This window comes from Pinus tabuliformis, chromosome Q, assembly GCF_031772625.1.
Source record: "Pinus tabuliformis cultivar Carrire ecotype Pingquan chromosome Q, CPIR1, whole genome shotgun sequence".
NCBI lineage: Eukaryota > Viridiplantae > Streptophyta > Pinopsida > Pinales > Pinaceae > Pinus > Pinus tabuliformis.
Window position 1 is genome coordinate 479,705,124 of NC_142296.1, and position 19,353 is coordinate 479,724,476.

The 19,353-nt window shown below is 39.6% G+C and overlaps 1 protein-coding gene across 3 annotated transcripts in view; it reads right to left on the reverse strand.

Annotated features, from left to right (window-relative positions):
* Nucleotides 1-19,353, reverse strand: part of LOC149220267 (uncharacterized) — a 519,697-nt gene that overhangs the window by 363,395 nt on the left and 136,949 nt on the right. The gene's annotated exons all lie outside the window — the stretch shown is intronic.

The window sequence follows — 19,353 nt, forward strand, 5'->3', positions numbered from 1 at the left end:
AAACTTCAACTTCTTCCTCCTTCTCGACTATACTTCAGAATTTCGGACCCTTGACTTTGCTTCAGATCTGCAACCTATTTCGGCCTCCTTGGAAACCCTAGTTGCAACACATATGGTGATTTAACGACTTGATCTCCTTCACTTGGACTAAAAGGCTTTCTTCTTCAACTCAGCTTCTTGTATACTCCTTGATTCGGCATCTAGCACAACAAATAGGTATTCGACCCTTTTCTGCAGCAGTAACCCTCCTCTTTCCTCGCACATGTGAGTGGAGATCAACCCTAAAACAAATCTGAAATGATACTAGAGACTTTGCTCGTCCTTTTTCTCTCTTCGCTGATGATGAGGCTCCTTCCCAAGTGATCTTCGCACCTTTTGTTTCAGACTTGTTCTTGACCAAATTGCTTGCTTCCAAATGGGAGTCAAGTTGCCTATATATAGTGATTTGCCCATGCATCTAAGCCGACTTGATAGGGATCTAGGCCGACATGTTCTTTGGAGAAATTTCATTATTCCTTCTTTAAGCCAACTTGTAGGAGGTACTTTTGCTTGGTCTTGGAGGGCCTTCTTATTCATTTAATGACATACAACAATGTAACATACCCAAGAAGGGTCCTTCATACATGACATTGACTCACTTTGACTTTTATGACTAGATGACAAAACCTAAAGGTTCACAATGGGAACCTTAACTAAAATAAAATTCCTTGATCATGAAACCCATGATTCAAGTACTACCAAAAAAAAAAAAAAAAAAACTTCTTTACATCAATTACATATGTCATTATGAAGACCGAACCTAGTTACACTTTTCAACAATGTCCCTAGAGAATCGAGGTAGAGACAAGAGGAGAAGAATGAAGGGGGATACTAGTGATGAGGATCCAAATAGAAGTGATGGTGGAACATTGTTTGTCAAGGAGTGGTGGAACATGTATGGTGGTGCTACCCCACATCTACAACATTTGGCAACTAGCTCGGCGTATCCTTTTGGACCTTTTGGTTTTCATATTTTGGTGTGTAGATGGCCTAGTTTGTAAACATAACTATTTGGTCATGTTATTGTTGACAAATACTAGATAACCTATTTCATTCCATATCTTAATGGTCTAGTTTCTATTATATGACATAAAAATTTGTATGTTTGTTTGTAATTGATAGAATATAGATTCCAAATGGTTGATGCTAAAAATATTTAATCATTAAAGTATTATGTGTGGTATTTCTATCTCGATTTATGTACAAATATGTATGCTTTCACATATTTTACAACTAATTTGGCATGTTGAATGTATTTTTTGAATATAAATGCCATTTATTGAGGGATTTCAATTTTTTATACAAGTGAAAAATTAGAAATAACATATTAAAAAAAATATTAAATATCGTGCTAATAAATATTGTGGAACATAGATAAAAGTAAAGTAATATTAAAAAATTGTCTACATGGCATATTTTATTAATTTCTTGATTTTTCCTTAGGAGGCCACTTTTACGCTGAAATTTCCTCTAATGGTTGAATTTGTAACTATGGTCGGTCTTCATAATGTATTTTTGGTCACTTTGATGTAATTGTATTTATCATTATAAAGCATATTTATAAATGCTTAAGTCAAAGGAAAATTTATCTTGAGTCAAAGTCCCAATGCGACTTTTAAAGGATGTAAATTTAAATTTTTGAAATGTTATTTTTGGCTCTAGAAAGTGACTAGTCAGCTCCCCTCCAAGTCAATTCAGCCCTGGCCAAGAGAAACGTCTATTCACCCTAGACGGACTACTATATATAGGCAGCTCGAGTTCCTCATTTGGCAGATTTGCATTCCTCACTCAAGGCAACTTCTGGGCAAGTGAAGGAGGTCAAGAGGGACGAACAAAAACACAGAAAGAAAGTCGAGTTTCTTCCTCTCCTCTCTTATCAACTCGCACGTCTGGATAAAAGTCTCTCTCTATGATTCGCACTATTTTTGGGCATTCTGTTGCAGGGGGCCGAAATTTTCTGGGTTACTAGGCAGATTTTGGGGGCCGAATTCTGGACCACTAGATAGTTGTTGGGAGGTTGAAATTTATGGATCAAGCAGGCAAAAAGAAGTGCAAGATCAGTTTGGGTGACTTGACTTGGAGGAGAAGACCAAGTTTGACCATAGCTCTAGGGGTCTCTTATTGAACAAGAAGAATTTCTCTACTGAAAAGGTTGTTGGGTTTTTCCCTATAGTGGGTTTTCCCAAGGTAAATCTTGTCTCTATTTTGTGCATTGTGATCTCTATTCTTCTACTATTGAATTTTTGAAGTATAATTGTTGAATGATATATTGAAATAAGATGAAAGAAGATCTACATCAAAAGTAATTAAAAGAATTTCAGAAATATTCTGCTAACCCTAATTGCATTAGAAAATCAACATGGTATCAAAGCTTTGGTGATGAAAGGAAGTTATATTGAGATCATCTTTCTAAAAACCCTAGAGAGAGCATCTTACTAAAGTCCTTCTTGTATATTGGCTCCTATGGCTTCTTCCATGAAATCTGAAAACAAGCTAGAGGGACCATCAAACTTCAAAGCTTGGAAAGTCATAATAGATCTTATTCTTGACAAAAACAAAGTATTGTATATTGTTGTTAGTGTCCTATAGTCATAGTAGTCAAAAAGCAAGTTTTGTCTTTTAAAGTATTTGACAAATGTATAAAGGTTTGGCTATCATCTTGTAGAAGATAAAGCTATGAGTCTCAATTTAGAATAAAATTTTCATTATTCAATGTAATTATGGCAAAGTGTGTGAATAATCACAAAAATGGTCTTTTATATCCCAAGGGGTCAAGTTAAGTAGGTCTAGGATCAAGTTACATCAAGAGATCATGAGCAAGGTCGTGTTGCCATGCCTTGTCATCATGGGCATAGATTTGTCGGGTGTCTTGAGTCAGTCAGAATGTTGAATCATGATCAATCATCACATCATCAGTACTACGGTCAGTGGGACAGTGTTGTGCTTCTGCCAAGTGTTTAGCTTTCATTATTCAAGTTCAAATCACAATCATCACCCATCAAATCCGTGCTCAGCCACCTTGGGAGTTTGAATGCATGGTTTATCTTCAGAAAAAATGCACAGTTCTTCATTTCTTTATCGAAAGTTAGCTAGATGGTGTTTAGAGGTCGTTGTGCAAAGGAGATAGGGGATTTTGCTGCGGTCGCAGACAATCATTGCGCTCACCCACAAGCATTGTGTTTCTTTTAAAACGAGGATCAAATTCTCCATCTAGGTGCAAATTCTAGTCTTTTTACCTGTCCGCTGCATTTTTTATGTTTTATCCTTGCCAAACAGCGAAGTTCTTGTCTGCAACCTTCATACTGAAAGTTTACCATGTCATGCAAGTGAATTGAAGCCTCTTCCCTGATCTTTGCATTCCTCAAAGGTCATTGAGCTTGTTTTTTCCATGTGTTGCGCTTTTGGTGTTGCGCCTTTCTTCTTTTTTTAATTCTTCCTCTTGGACCTAGCATACAATAGTTGTGTTGTCGCGCAGATTGTCACGACAACGCTCAGACCGGGGGCTGTCACCCTGATCCCCGATCCCTCCGTTTAAGCCTGTCTCCCGCGGCTAAGGGGGGTAGACCCTATGAAATGACAAAGACCAACTGTCGACCAGTTGGTTGGGAGACACGAAGCACTAAAATGATTTTATTAATTTAGCGGACCAGTGCCTTATGGAGTTAATGTTTAATCGATTAATTATCAGATGCTGCAGCAATATAAACCATGAAGAGCGATCATTTATCATTAAAAGCTTAACTTTTGCCAGATACAAGATAACCATAAAGGCTCCATAGCTCAGCAACTTAAAAGAGTAAATGCTTTAAACAACCACCAGAGATCACATATATGCAGTCAATCTTTAAATGAACATTTAAACATGATAAAAATTAACTCCCACGCCGAAAAATTAACCTCAGCAAAAAAGATGAAACCCAAAAAAATTTCCGGGCTAAAACTGAAATTGCAAAATTCATTTCCCTTTCCCTTCTTTTCTTCTTTTTTTTTTCTTTTTTTTTTTTTATATATTTTATAACTCAACTCTATTAAAATAAAACCCAAAAAAAATTAAAAAAAGAACTAATAGAAATTCTACTCCTAAAGCAAACTAATGCTACCAAAAATTCAAAAGGAAAATAAAACTAAACTAAAAATTAAAGCTTTTCTAATCTAAATACTAAATTTAAAACACTAAACTAAAATTTAAAACATAACCAAATGAAAGCAACCTAAACTAAGCCAAAAAAGCTAACATGCAACTACGCAAATATGCATATATATCATGAAACCAAAACTCAAGCAACCAAAGATACGCCTAACAAAGGAATGTCTGAGCCAACGGAGATGGAACAGACCCTAACGCGCATCGAAAGAGACTAAGTACGTGAAGGAAATTAAAAAAAATTCGGCGGTGGTTTGAGAAAAACGCGTGGATGAGTTCATACAACCCGTAACAGCCTTTTGGTGCTGCACAAATCAACGGCATCAACAATAAGCAAGCTTAATCCAGCCACGCAAATGGTCAAAAAAAGGCTCAACGCTGGTTTGGCGAGGGCATTGTTTTACAACCAGGCCGGCTCAACTCGGAAACGGCCGAGTCAAACCGAGCCGGTAAAAAAATGTGTGACCAGGCCTTTAAACCGGCTAGGTTGACCGAGTCATTGATGACCAGGCCGAGTCATCCAATGACTCGGCCTAGTCATCAATGACTCGGTCAACCAGGCCGAGTCCGTATTGACCAGGCCTAGTCATTGGAAAACGGCTGGGCAGCGTAAAAAATAAATTTTATTCACTTTTTTTTGGATTTGTGGTAAAGTTAAAATCAGTTTATGGATTCCAAAGGGTTTAGGTAAATTGTTAAGTGCTTTTGGGGTCCATTTCCCCCTCCCAAACCCTATTTAAGACAGCCAAATGCTCTCATTCACTCACAGCAGTCTTATGCATTTGAGTGAGAGTCTTCTTTGAGAATTAGTGAGCAGTTCTTGAGCTTGTTTTGGAGCAACAGTGAGGAGTCTTGGAGGAGCATTGTAGCTGGAGTGAGGAGCTTCTTGGGCAGCCATTTGGAGCAGCATTGAGGAGCTGATTTTTGGAGCAAGCTTGAGGAGGCAGTTTGTGCCTGGAGGTATTTTTTTCCACCCTTACAAATCTGTTTTTGCTTAGTAAATTTTAGGTGCATATCAAGAAAGCTTAGAGAGTGTTTTTTGTCAAATAAATGAACATTGAATCAATTTTATTTTTTTTTTTTCATTTTCAGATTGTTTTCCTAGTCAAAAAATGGCACCTAGAGCAAAAGATCCTGCTTGGGCATATGTTGAAATGGTTGATAGTCAGATGTGTTGCAAGTTTTGCCATAAGATAATTAAGGAAGGTCCTGGGGGGATTCATAGGCTGAAACAACACTTGGCAGGGATTAAAGGCCAAATTACCGCATGTCCCTCTGATGAAATTGGGGAGATTAGAAAGAATTTGGTGGACAGCTTTGAAAAATTTAAAGAAGAGAAGGCTAGGCAAAAAGAGATACAGGCTGAGATTGGGAGGAAGAGGGAGATACAAAGAATGATGGCTACCAACCCCCACTATGATTTTGAGGGTTCTTCCTCTATCCCTCAAACTGATGCATCAAACCCTTTCCGTTATGTTCCTCCCTCTTTTGCTTCTGTTCAAGATAAGGGAAAGGGTAGAATGAAGGGTGATGTGTCTATCAAAAGTTATTTCACTCCCTCAGGCTCCTCTCCATCAGATGCACATGGTCCTGAAGTTAGTAAAGGTCTTGCTCAGCCCACTTTAGATGACCATTGGAAGAAAGAATTGAGGGAGACTGCTTGTGACTACATAGCTAGATGGTGGTATGATGCTGATATCCCCTTTAATGCTGCTCGTTCACCATATTATGAGCCTATGTTTGAGGCCATACATGCTGCTGGAAAAGGCTTCAAAGGCCCTACTATGCAAGAGCTAAGGGGGTTTCGTTTGCAGAAAGAAATTCAATCCATTAATGAGTATTTGCAAGAGTTCAAGGAATCATGGGTAAGAACAGGGTGTACCATCATGTCAGATGGATGGACTGATCAAAGAAACCGTACCATCATAAACTTTCTTGTCTTCTGCCCACAGGGAACCATGTTTTTAAAATCAGTTGATGCATCTGATAAGGTAAAAGATGGCCACTTGTTGTTTCAGCTATTGGATGAGGTTATTGAGGATGTGGGGGTGGCTAATGTTGTTCAAATCATCACAGACAATGCCTCTAACTATGTTCTTGCTGGTAAACTGTTAGAGGAAAAACACAAGACCATCTTTTGGACCCCATGCGCTGCACATTGCATAGACCTCATGCTTGAGGATATTGGAAAATTAGATTGGGTCAGAAACACTGTAGATAATGCCAAAAGCATAACAAAATTTATCTACAATCATACACTGGTTTTGAGTCTCATGAGGAAACACACTGGAGGCAAGGATATTATTAGGCCTGCCATCACTAGATTTGCTACACATTTTTTGACATTGCAATCTATGCTTTCCCAACATAGAAACTTGCAAAAGATGTTTTCCAGTGATGAATGGAATCAAAGCAATTGGTCTAACAAACCAGAAGGCAGAGAATTGAAAAGGAAAGTCCATGATGAAACTTTTTGGAGAAAGGCAGCAGAGATTGTGAAGCTTGCTGAGCCACTAGTTAAGGTGTTGCGGTTGGTGGATGGGGAAAGGTTGGCTATGGGCTTCATTTATGAGGCTATGGATCAAGCAAAGGAGCAAATAAAGACAGCATACAAGGATAGAGTGGCAAAGTATGGGCCCATTTGGGCAATCATTGATGAAAGATGGAACAATCAACTCCATCGCCCTATACATGCAGCTGGGTATTTTTTGAACCCACGGTATCATTATAAAGCTAAGGAGTCATGAGCTTTGAGGGGGGAGGTCAGAGATGGACTGGTTGATTGCATTGAGCGCATGATCCCATCGGAGTCTGATCAGCTGCAAATACATCAACAGGTCACATCCTTCAGCAATGCAACAGGTACCTTTGGGAAGAACCTAGCAAAGATTGCAAGAGAAGCAGATGAGCCAGGTAAACAAAAATTTCAATTTTCAATTTCTTAATGGTTTTACAGTTTTACTTTTTTTATTAAAGACTAAAGTTTGTTAAATCATTTATAATTTGAAAGTTAGATATAATTTGTAATTTTGTTGAGCTTCAGCCTTCATCTAACTCATAATTCATTACACTCCTATGTTTTTTGCAGCACAATGGTGGGAGGCCTTTGGTGGCCAGTGCCCTGAATTGCAAAGGTTTGCAATTCGTATTTTGAGTCAAACTTGCAGTGCATCTGGGTGTGAGCGCAATTGGTCTGTCTTTGAGAGGATTCACACAAAGAAGAGAAACCGTTTGGAGCAAAAACGGTTGAATGATCTAGTTTTTGTCCAATACAACCTTCGGCTCAGACGGAACCAATTGCTGAACAAAAGACCTGATTCAGATCCCATTGTGTTGGAAGACATTGATCCAACATCAGATTGGGTAGTGGAGAGTCGTCTACCAGAGTTTGATCCTGATGAGGATCTTGATGAACTTGATGTTGGAGATCCACTGCAGCATGTTCAGTTGAATGCAGATCCCAATCCACCAGCCTCAGTCTCACAGCGAGCTAGTAGGACTCCAGTTGTAGGTGCTTCCTCTGCTCAGCCACGACAGAAGCGCAGCCGCATTTCTACTCTATCTCAGCGTGCATCTGCTGCACAGCCTAGTGGTACTGGCACCACTTCTACAGTTGCAGTTGGAGACGATGATGATGAGGAGGAGCCATGGGGCCCCTTGTCTGACTCTGATGATGATGATCCAGAGATTGGTCGAGATGATCTTGGCTCCTCTGGCAGTAGCTACTAGCCTCCTTAGTTATTTGTATTTTGTTTTGACTCTTGAGTCTTTGATCATGTATGACAGACTACAGTTGACTATGTATTGCCATTGGGTACCATTTTGATATAATGGATTGGTTCATGAGCCTACTTTGATCATATGTTGTCTTCCATCTATATTATAATGCTGTGTGTTTGGAAACATGAATGAAAATCTTTAAAATTATGTTTAAAATATTTAAAATTATGTTTTTTTATAAAAAAAATAAATATTTAATGTATTTTTTACAACGACCGAGTCATTGAAATCGAGCCGGCCGAGTCATTACCGAGTCGGAGTCGGAGTCGGAGTCGATCCTCGGCCGAGTCGGAGTCGGAGTCGGAGTTGTAAAACATTGGGCGAGGGGCAGGAAGAAAATTCGAGTGCGTACCTAGGTGATCTGCAACGAAAATGGTAAGCCAAGCCGCCAGAGTTCAAAGATTGTGACCCCGGCTCAAACGAAAAATGTCAACGCATGCACAGCCGGCGGCAAGGAAAAATATGGAATCGGATTTGAAAATGTTACCTGAGCACTGTGTTAAACGAATTTTCTTACCCGTCGATCATGTGCAGTCACACCATCTTTAATGCGTGCTTTCACCCACGCTGTATCTTTTTAAACTTTTGCTCTCTGTGCGTGGGCATACACGGATTCAATAACCAGAGCCTAAAACCTTTTTCTTCACCGGCCAGCAAGCAATATTTTACTGCATTTCCTTTTATTCTGAACGTAAAGGGAGCAGAATTTTGATGCTTGTTCGCAGAGTACAATGGTGTGAAAGCAGTGAAAGATGGCCACGATTTTAAGCAGAGGATTGCTATAATCTGGGCAGCCGCGAACTCCTTCTGAAAATTTGATCTTGATGAAAACCCTGTACAAGAAAACAAAACCCTAATGAAAACTGTATAAAGAAAAAATTTGAAACCCTAGATCAGCTTGATTAATTTACAGATTTTGGCCCCTTAACAGCCAGATTCAGCAATAAGAACAGAAGTATTTTAAAGAACAAAAATTTCAGATTTTCACTATGAAGAACTTCAGAAAATCTCTCATGCAAATTAGGAAAAATAAACTGAATGATAGACCCAGGATCAAATCCAACTGGGCTCAGCAAAAAATGCTTGCGGGAGTTGGCTGGTTCAGCCGAGAACTTCCCCAAACACCCGCTAATCTTCTTCGATAAGGGTTTCCTGCACAGCTCACTTCAACCATCAGTAAAGAGGGCAAAAATGCTGCTAGATCTCAAAAAGTAATGGAGATACCTGCCATTACCTCAGAAACCCTAACACCATTCAAACCCTAGCAAGTGAACAAGATACCTGTGCTCACAATACTCTACAATAAGCTATTATTAATGGCTGAAAAATAAAATATGCAGAAAATAAACAGCTCACAGCACTTCCAGAGAGTAACACCAGCTAGATTTGGACCCCAAAGTCTTCTTTTATTAACCAGAAACAGATTACAAGAGAGCTTCTTCAATACAAGACTCACAGATCCAATGATCTGAAATGACCCCTAGCACCCTACTTAAAGGAAATGATCCCAACGGCTAGTTCGAGTGATCCATGTCGAAATGATCTCGACCGTCAATGAGAATCAAGACATCTCTTAATCTCATCCGTCGATTTATTAAAAAAATGATATTTTGCATGCATTCACTCAAAATATTATTATTTTATTATTTTAGGGTTTTTGCTTTATTTTATAATTTTTTATTATTTTTTATTTATTTCATTTTTTAATTTTTTAATTTTTATTCATTTTATTATTTTATTATTTTTATTTATTTTCTTAAATGGATCATCGAACTAAGCCTTTGGAAAAATCACCTAGGACCTAGGACTTAGGACTCATGAGGGGATTTAAAACATTTTCCAACCCTCAAGATACATTACATCATGACTTTTACAATTTACATCTTAAGGGGACAAACCCACTTAACATAGACCCTCATAAACCACCCAGTTCTGCGACACAACTATAATCTAGCAGATTAACACACTAGGATTCTCCTAAAATTCTAATGACAAAATCCATCCCGGCTTTGGGGTCAGGCTGAAGGAAAACTCTGCCGATCATGGATCGGTGAGACGAAAAACCTTCCGGGACGTAGATTACCACTAGAAAGTTAGGTCCACCTAGGCAATTTACATACACGACTCATATCTGCTAAGATTATTTACAATTCATACATGCAGACTGGGTTTACAATTAAATCGATCAAGCTACTGATGACTGCAGGATGGCACGGACATGTCGATCGAGTGCTACCCCTTTTTGCAAAGAAAAGGGGGTGTACTGCATGGGTAGTTGACCGGTAGTGGTCAACAAGTTGTTTTGGGGGTTTTAGAGAGGTAATTTGTGTTGATTGAATTGTTTCATAGGGTTTCCCATTCTCAATTGTTACACAACCCTATTTTGCAACTCCTTATCACCATTACCATCCTACTTGTTGCACAAAATAAACCTACACTAAGATTGCATTTTAGAAACACTAGAGTATCCCTCTATTGCAAAAAACCATGTCAACTCCAGAGGGAAGGAGAAATAAGGGAGGTGTTATTGTCAGGTTTGAACCCCAAGGCCTCACATTTATCAATGCAAACCCAGCTATCAGAGTTGCCTTTGAGCAAGTTGGATGTATCATATTTTGTGAAAAAATTCAAGGGTATAATGTACAGTTCACTTAGGAGTTTGCTATGAATTTTAATGGGTTGGAGGTTAAGATTTGAGAGCTCACCTTTCCAGTTTCAGATGTCACAATATCAGCCGCAATAGAGATTCCCCTTCAGGGAGAGCAATGGTTCAAGGGCATACCCCTTGATATTGTCAATTATAATATTTTCTAAAGCCTGAGTATAGAGATAAAGGGTATGGATCCATTGCTCCTAAGGATTATTTAGTTGAACATCACAACAACCTTTTGCAAGCAATTCAGAGGTATTTTACCTGTGAGGGTAGGTTTGGGAGGATATATCAATACCATTTTAGACTTTTGATGCATTTTACAGGGAAGAGCCCCTTGAATCTGCCCTTCTATCTATTCAGGAGTCTCAGCAAGATGGCAGACAAAGTGCAAGGAAAAAGAAAGCCAAGTGGAACCTAGCCTTTTCCACTTTTCCTTAACTAAATTGTTGGTGTTGGAGGAGCTAAATAAGAGAAATCAATCATGGTAGTCATTTGTAGATTCTTCAAACCTGGTAGTTGACTTTGTTGACGGAAATGTAACTAGGTTCGATCTTCATAAATGTACTTTTGATATTTGTACTTATTCAAGAAAAGAAATATTATTTTTATAATATATGTCAATGAGTTTGCTCATTGAAATAGGTCTAGCACTTGTTAAAGTGCTATAGGTAAGTCAAATAGTCAAAAGAAAAAGGTTGAAGACCTTAAAGGTCATGTTACACCATGTATGATTATGTATTAAAGTCAAGAGAATACCTCCAAGAAAAGTCAAGTCTCCTCCTATGCAAAGGCACCATCAAAGAAGCTCCTTCAAGCATGCAAAACCACCATAGAAACCATCTGAAATCTGCACAACAAGTCGGCATACAAACAGTTAACATGTCGACCTTCTAGTCGGCCTAAAAGGAGAGACAGTCCTCTATATATAGAGGTTGTCCACTCCAATATAATGCACCAAGTAGCTCTAAAATCAACGAGGTAAGGGGACTAGAAAAGGTGGAAAAGAGCGAAGGAAAAGGGTCTCCAAGTGCAGCGAGGAAGAAGGGTACACAACCGAGTTTAAATAGGTCTGTTCTAGGGAAGCTGCAGTGACACATGCGAGGAAACAGAGGGTTGTCCCTGTGGTTATGACGCCAGCAACTAATAGTCATCCATTTCTCTTTGTTTGGGGCTAAATCTAGGCCTACAAGGCCTCCTACTCAAGCGTAAAAGAAGGGTACTCAAGCGAAGGAGAGAAGGGTATACAACATCAAGTAAACCTCCCACACGTGCGAGAATCTAGGGCTATTGTACAGTCACTTCAGTCTACACTCACATCTCAAGAAGGATTTCATTTGAAGGAAGGTGTCTACATAAGTGAAGGATATCTCTAAGTATAGAAGAGAAGCATCTCATCTAGAGAAAGTGCAACAAGGTGTACCAACAGCTGAAAGAAGAACAAAGTGTCGAAAGGAGGAGGACGAAGTGTCAGGGAACGAAGTGCCGGAAGAAGGAAGTGCCAAGGAACAAAGTGCAGAAAGGAGAAAGGACTTGACTTGTGCTTGGAGGACATTCTAGTCAAGGGTCTAGGGTTTGGCATTGATCAATAAGAAGCTTCAATAAGAGAAACTTACTAAAGGGTTTTCCTCTCAAGAGAAGAGAGGTTTTGGCCCTGGCAGAGAGCCAACATCTTGTGTTCTTGTTCTTATGTTTTTTATAGTAGTTTGATGAAGTACACACACATGCATTAATAAGAAGAAGAAGATTAAGCTAAAAAGAAAACTGAAAAGACTCCACAAATTGTTATCAAGTCAAGAAGAATCATACTAAACCTGATTGCCCTAGATTCTTCAACATGGTATCAGAGCTAAGGTGACACATGAAGGAAAGGGCAACTCAAGAACATTCATCAAGGAAAGACATCTACAAGGTTGAAGCATCAAGCCAAGTCTACTCAAGTAAAATAAGGCCTACCATCTATTATTCATCAAGGAAGATTACATAGCAAGAAGAAGAGCCTTACACAAAGGCACCTACAAAGAAGAACAACTCAAAGAGGGACCTACATCATCTACAAGTTACCAAGCAAATCTCATCATCAAGCAAGTCCACATGGAGAAGGCAACTTAAAGAACATCAAGATCCTAAGAACGCAAGCCATCAAGTATTCAAGGAGAAGGCAAAACACAACATCTCAAAATCTATCAAGTAAGTATATGCCCCCTTCTGAATATACATCAATGTCTTTTTGCAAGGAAAGCAACAAATTGGTAGGTACCAATAACTTTCTTGCATGGAAGAAGAGGACTTATTTACTTCTCAAGGAGAATGAACTCCCAGAACATGTCAAAGGGAATATCACTATCCCTGCTAAGGAACAAACCCAGGCCTTAGTTAAGTACAATAAGGATGAGACAAGAGCTCAAAGGATTCTAATAGAATCGATCAAAGACTCTCTCATTCCTTATGTCTCAAAATTTGAAACATCAAAAGAAATTTATGATAAGCTAACACAGCTATTCTCGGTATCCACAACTGGAGAAGTGATATCTCTAAGAAATGAATTGTACAAGATGAAGATATCAAAGGAAGGTATAGCTCCCAATTTCATGAAGATCTCTGAGATGAAGGATCAACTTCAAGAGCTTGGGGAAGTCATGTCTGACAGAGAAATGACAATTGTAGTACTCAATGCTCTACCTAAGGATTGGGGCAACTTCACATCAAGCATATATGTCAAGAAGGAAACAACTACACTTAGTGAAATGTGGTCTCTATGCAAGACAGAGGAAACCAGACTTAAAGCAAAGGAAGAGGTGGGATCAAAGGAGCAAGCATTTGCTACCATGCAAAGAGAAAGGGAAAATTTGGCAATTTTGGTCCATGAAGAACAAACAACAAAGACATGTCCAAAATCCAATGTTTTGGATGCCAAGAATATGGACACTACAAAAGGAATTGTCCTAAGCTTAAGAGGGACAACAACAAAAAACGAAAGAGGGAAGCAGCTCACATGACTCAAGAGGTAAAAGAAGAAGAAAAGGAGCAAAAGAAGGAAGATCCTCCAGATCTCTACTATGACTAGGTCAAACTCTTTACTTCAAGTCTTCTTTCAAGGTTTTGAGTAGGATAGGAGCATGTACGAGTAAAATAAAATTGCATAGATAGAAACATCTTCTAGAATCTAGAAGAATGAAGTACATAGAGTTCTAGATACTCATGAAGATGTAGCATTTATAATGAGAATAAAAATGCATGGGTAGAAATATCATCAAGAATATAGGAGCATGGTAGATAGAGCTCAAGATATTAAGATAGAAGGAGCATACCTAGTATAGGACCTCATCCATGATAAAAGAAGATTGATCATGACTAAGAATCTTAGAAGACCTCCATCATCAAAAGAAAAGAAACATTTGCAAGGCAAGGGTCTTTAAGATCCTACAATGGAATCTTCAAAAGAAGGTTCATGAACCAAAGCATATGTCTCATCGGGAATCCCATTCATGGGATTCAAGAAAAGGATGATATGCAAGCAAGCTAAGATGAAGCAAGAAGGGCCACACCAAAGACAACCAAATGAAGCTAAGATGATAAAAGGAGAATCAAGATGAGGTATGTATGCATCAAAGTTTAGTCATGTTATCATGTGTATATTATTGAGTAATGGGAATAGTTCTACAACATGATCAAGTATGAAAGAATCTCTTTCACCAAGAACATGCTCGAAGGCATGTACTACAATGCAATGAAGCTCAACAAAAGAATATGCTCACATAAGGAGTATACGATTGCTAACTACGAAGCAAGAAGAAATGTTGACTAGTCCAGGAAGCAAGCAATAAAGAAATGCTCTCACAAGAAGCATAAGATGGTTGACCTATCTCTCTAAGAAGAAGAGAATAAAGAAAGAGATCAAGCATGTGAAGAACACCATAATCACCGAGAATCACTATCTGACAAGATACTCTGAAGATATCCCTCGAAAGAAGGCAAGACAGCTATGAAAAAGGAAGGAAGGACCTTTGACACCTATGAAGGCCTTGGAGATATGAAAGATGCAAATAACTGATTCTACTCTACAAAGATGTCGTGATGAAAAATCCATCCAGAAAAAGGAAAAGCAATGTTGAAGCAATATCAAGATGAAGTCATGATGGGCTACTAGGTCGAAGCATGTAAACAAGCAAGTACAATGAAACATCCATGAGAAGAGTAATCTGAAGCATGGACAGATGACAAAGGAGTAGCCAGATGACAAGAAAACCTGATGTATGGCAAGAAAGAAACTTTCCACGAAGGAAGCAATAACATGAAAAACCAGGAAGGAAAGTGATCAATGGATGGTTCCCTACCTAGAAGACGTTGGAACAAAGACTTCATGACATCAAGCAAGAAAGGAGATCAAGCACCTGAAGGACCCACGAAGAAGAAATTGTTGATGAATGAAAGAGTCCCTAGTTAAGAGGGAGCTCTGACAAGTCCCTGATCAAGAGGGAGTTTTGGATCACCCTTGATTACAAAGGAGTGAAAATTGTGTTTTTCCATTTCATGGGTCATGCACTAAACCAGGACTAACAACCGTAAATCTAGATGAAGGCCTTGAATGGAAATATAGACACAAGATAGACAAAACATTCTTGTCTTGGGAAGAAAGAATGGGACGATTAGGTAATCATCTGGCATCCGATACTCTTTAAGGATGTGTAGGGCATCTAAGACAAGAGTAGGCAAGAGGACCGATATTCTTTAAGGGTTGGGAACCCAAGACAAGAATATTCCTAGAAGGTCATACTCAATGAACACCCAGGTGGGTATGTACCTTGAGAGACAATGATGAAGGTGTCTATAAATCATTGGTCTCGCCAGCATTGTAGTTCATGATCTCATGAAGAGATGGAGTTGTTAGTCAAGGCCTTGCACTATGACAATGCTGATTGATATGATGTTATAATAGATGGATTGCAAATCCGATTTCTCTTATGTTAATTCTTCAGAAATTGATAATAGTCAAACACTTTGTAATGTTGTATGAATACCTCCCTAGTTAAGAGGGAGTGTTGAAGGAAATCTAACTAGTTTCGGTCTTCATAAATGTACTTTTGATATTTGTACTTATTCAAGAAAAGAAATATTATTTTTATAATATATGTCAATGAGTTTCTTGCTCATTGAAATAGGTCTAGCACTTGTTAAAGTGCTATAGGTAAGTCAAATAGTCAAAAGAAAAAGGTTGAAGACCTTAAAGGTCATGTTACACCATGTATGATTATGTATTAAAGTCAAGAGAATACCTCCAAGCAAAGTCAAGTCTCCTCCTATGCAGAGGCACAATCAAAGAAGCTCCTTCAAGCATCCAAAACCACCATAGAAACCATCTGAATTCTGCACAACAAATCGGCCTACAAACAGTTAACATGTTGGCCTTCTAGTCAGCCTAAAAGGAGAGATAGTCCTCTATATATAGAGGTTGTCCACTCCAATATAATGCACCAAGTAGCTCTGAAATCAGCAAGGTAAGGGGATTAGAAAAGGTCGAAAAGAGCGAAGGAAAAGGGTGTCCAAGTGCAGCGAGGAAGAAGTGTACACAACCGAGCTTCAATAGGTCTGTTCTAGGGAAGCTGCAGTCACACGTGCGAGGAAACAGAGGGTTGTCCCTGTGGTTATGACAACAGCAACTCATAGTCATCCATCTCTCTTTGTTTGGGGCTAAATCTAGGCCTACAAGGCCTCCTACTCAAGCGTAGAAGAAGGGTACTCAAGCGAAGGAGAGAAGGGTATACAACATCAAGTAAACCTCCCACACGTGCAAGAATCTAGGGCTGTTGTACAGTCACTTCAGTGTACACTCACATCTCAAGAAGGATTTCATTTGAAGGAAGGTGTCTACATAAGTGAAGGATATCTCCAAGTATAGAAGAGAAGCACCTCATCTAGAGCAAGTACAACAAGGTGTACCAACAACTGAAAGAAGAATGAAGTGTCGGAAGGAGGAGGACGAAGTGTCGAGGAACGAAGTGACATAAGAAGGAAATGCCAAGGAACAAAGTGCAGAAAGGAGAAAGGACTTGACTTGTGCTTGGAGGACATTCTAGTCAAGGGTTTAGGGTTTGGCAATGATAAATAAGAAGCTTCAATAAGAGAAACTTACTAGAGGGTTTTCCTCTCAAGAGAAGAGAGGTTTGTTAAGTTATGGTATGTTCTATGCTTAGTGCAATTTACTTCAATTTCTTCTTATTAGCCCAACATCAATTTCACTGTTTAGCAATCACATTGATAGAACATAAATAAATCGACAGAAGATAAGCCAAGACAAGAGACACCAGATGTGACAGCTAGCCAAGGACAAACCCCAATGTGGGGAAAACCTTTGATCAATTCTTCTATAATCTTCAATAATTCAGCAAAGAGAGAGATAGTACAATTTTAGAGTTCTGTAATTTTATTACAACAGTAATAAAATCCTAACCAGCAACTTCAAAGCTGGCCAAACAGTGCACAAATGACCTCAAGTCAACCTTGGTCAACTCAGCCTCCAATAGCAATGATGATCAACACAAAACAGTCCAAGAGAGATGGTCAAACAATGGTCAACGCATATGCAGCCCTGCGATCAACCCTAACCAATCAATGCTGGTCAAATCGATGGTCAAATCAAGTCAATGCTTTGCTGCCCAGATCTGTGGCTTGCTTGATAGAGACGCCTCACACTAGACCGAAGTCAAATTGACCTCCTCACTGGTCAATGCAATCAAACCCAACCTACTACCCCTTGGTCAACCTCGGTCAACGCTGCCAAAACAGTTTTGCGTCTTCCTTCCTGCGTCCTCCTTCTTCCCATGTGAGAGATACTACTCCTTGTATACCCAATCAATTAAGGATAGTGAAGAATGTGAGATGAGGGATGAGTGAATAATGCCACAAGGTGACTTGTATTTATATGAATCGTTGAGGATGTGTGCCACATATTTTGTTGTTGGTCGACCTTGACAAATTGTCAAGTAAATACAAATAAATTTGTATCTCCATAAATACATGTCGAAATCGGATGACCGTTAGATCAAACCTACACCTCTCGACGAGAGGAATCCAAGAAAAATATCAGTTTCCATAAATAAGATGACCCACATGGAGTTTGGCCCTAGTTGCCAATTTTAACACTCCCTCTCAACTCGGGAGAACTCCATCTTCTAATCCATCTGACCGTCTGTACTATCTCTGCCATCAAATGCATTGCCCTGCACTGCTCAGCTCGACTCTGCTAAACTATGAAGAAGAAGAAATGATCGAGGATATATCATACCATCCTCGACTGATCCGAAGTCAATCCCAAAGAGTGTGTCATACCACTCTTACTAATCCCAGATCAGTGCCAAAAGATAGTGAGCTATATCACTTTTACTGACTCGAAGTCAGTTCCAATTGATCCCAAATCAATGTAGGTCATCCTAGCATAGGGAGTACGGTAGATACAACGATGCGTCCATTGATAGTACTACTATGGTCCCTAACCCCATTTCCCTACTCGTTGGCCAAATGAGAGGTACTTCCCATGAGTCCCAGACTGCATGGGTAGGATGCCTCGACAGGAGAACCACTCATCATGTCCATAGGTCGCCACGGGGTATCACAGGGGAAGGCTGAACCATTCACCCTGTACACAGCGTACCATTAGGGGAGGGTGAGTCGCCCTATGGTCGTCTGTCGCTCCAAGAAGTACCCCAAGCCCCCCGGAGCTCCCAGAGCTCAATGCATGCATCATACAGGACCCTCATAAGAGGGTCTCTCAACAACTCCAAGTCGTTGTCGGAAGGTCAATAATTTGAGCTTTCCTAGGGACATCGTTAGAATGTCGGCGACCTGCTCATCTGCACCGATATGATGGAGCCTTATTGCTCCTCATTGTACCATATCCCAGATAAAGTGGTACCTGATATCGATATGTTTGGAGCGATCATGAAATACGGGATTCTCTGATAAACAAATCCCACTCTGGTTGTCACAAAGGATCACAATAGTATCCAATGTATATCCAAACAGATCACTGAAGAGCTTCCACAACCAAACAACCTCACAAGAGGCCATACTCATAGAAATGTACTATGCCTCAGTGGTGCTCAAAGCCACCGACTTCTGCTTCCTGCTCATCCAAGATATCGAGGCAGATCCCAAAGAGAAACAACACCTAGAAGTGCTCTTTCGGTCCACCACACTGCCTACCCAATCAGCATCAGTATATCCATGTAGTCTCACATCTTCGACAGTGTATCTCAACCCATGAGTGATTGTGCCCCAAAGATATCTCAAAAGATTCTTGGCACCAATCCAATGTGAGTGGTGAGGCTCAACCATATGTTGGCTCAACATGTTGACTGCAAAACATATATTCGGACGGGAGTTCACCAAGAACATCAATGCTCCTATGAGTTGACGATACTCGGTAGCATTTCCCAAAGTAGGTCCAGCAGCACTACCGCTTAACTTCTTGAAGTCAAGCTCCATCGGGGTAGTCACGGGCTTGCAGTCCACCATACCGAATCTCTCCAATATCTTCACCACATATTTTCCTTGAGATAGGAAAATCTCCCCTAGTTTCTGCCAGACTTCCAACCCTAGGAAATAGTGCATCAGTCCTACGTCCTTCATTTCAAATTCGAAAGCCAACTCCCTCTTACATTTGTGAATGAGAGGGTTTGCACCTGTCATAAAGGGGTCGTCAACATACAACACCAGTATGAGAGGCTTATCATCTTCAACC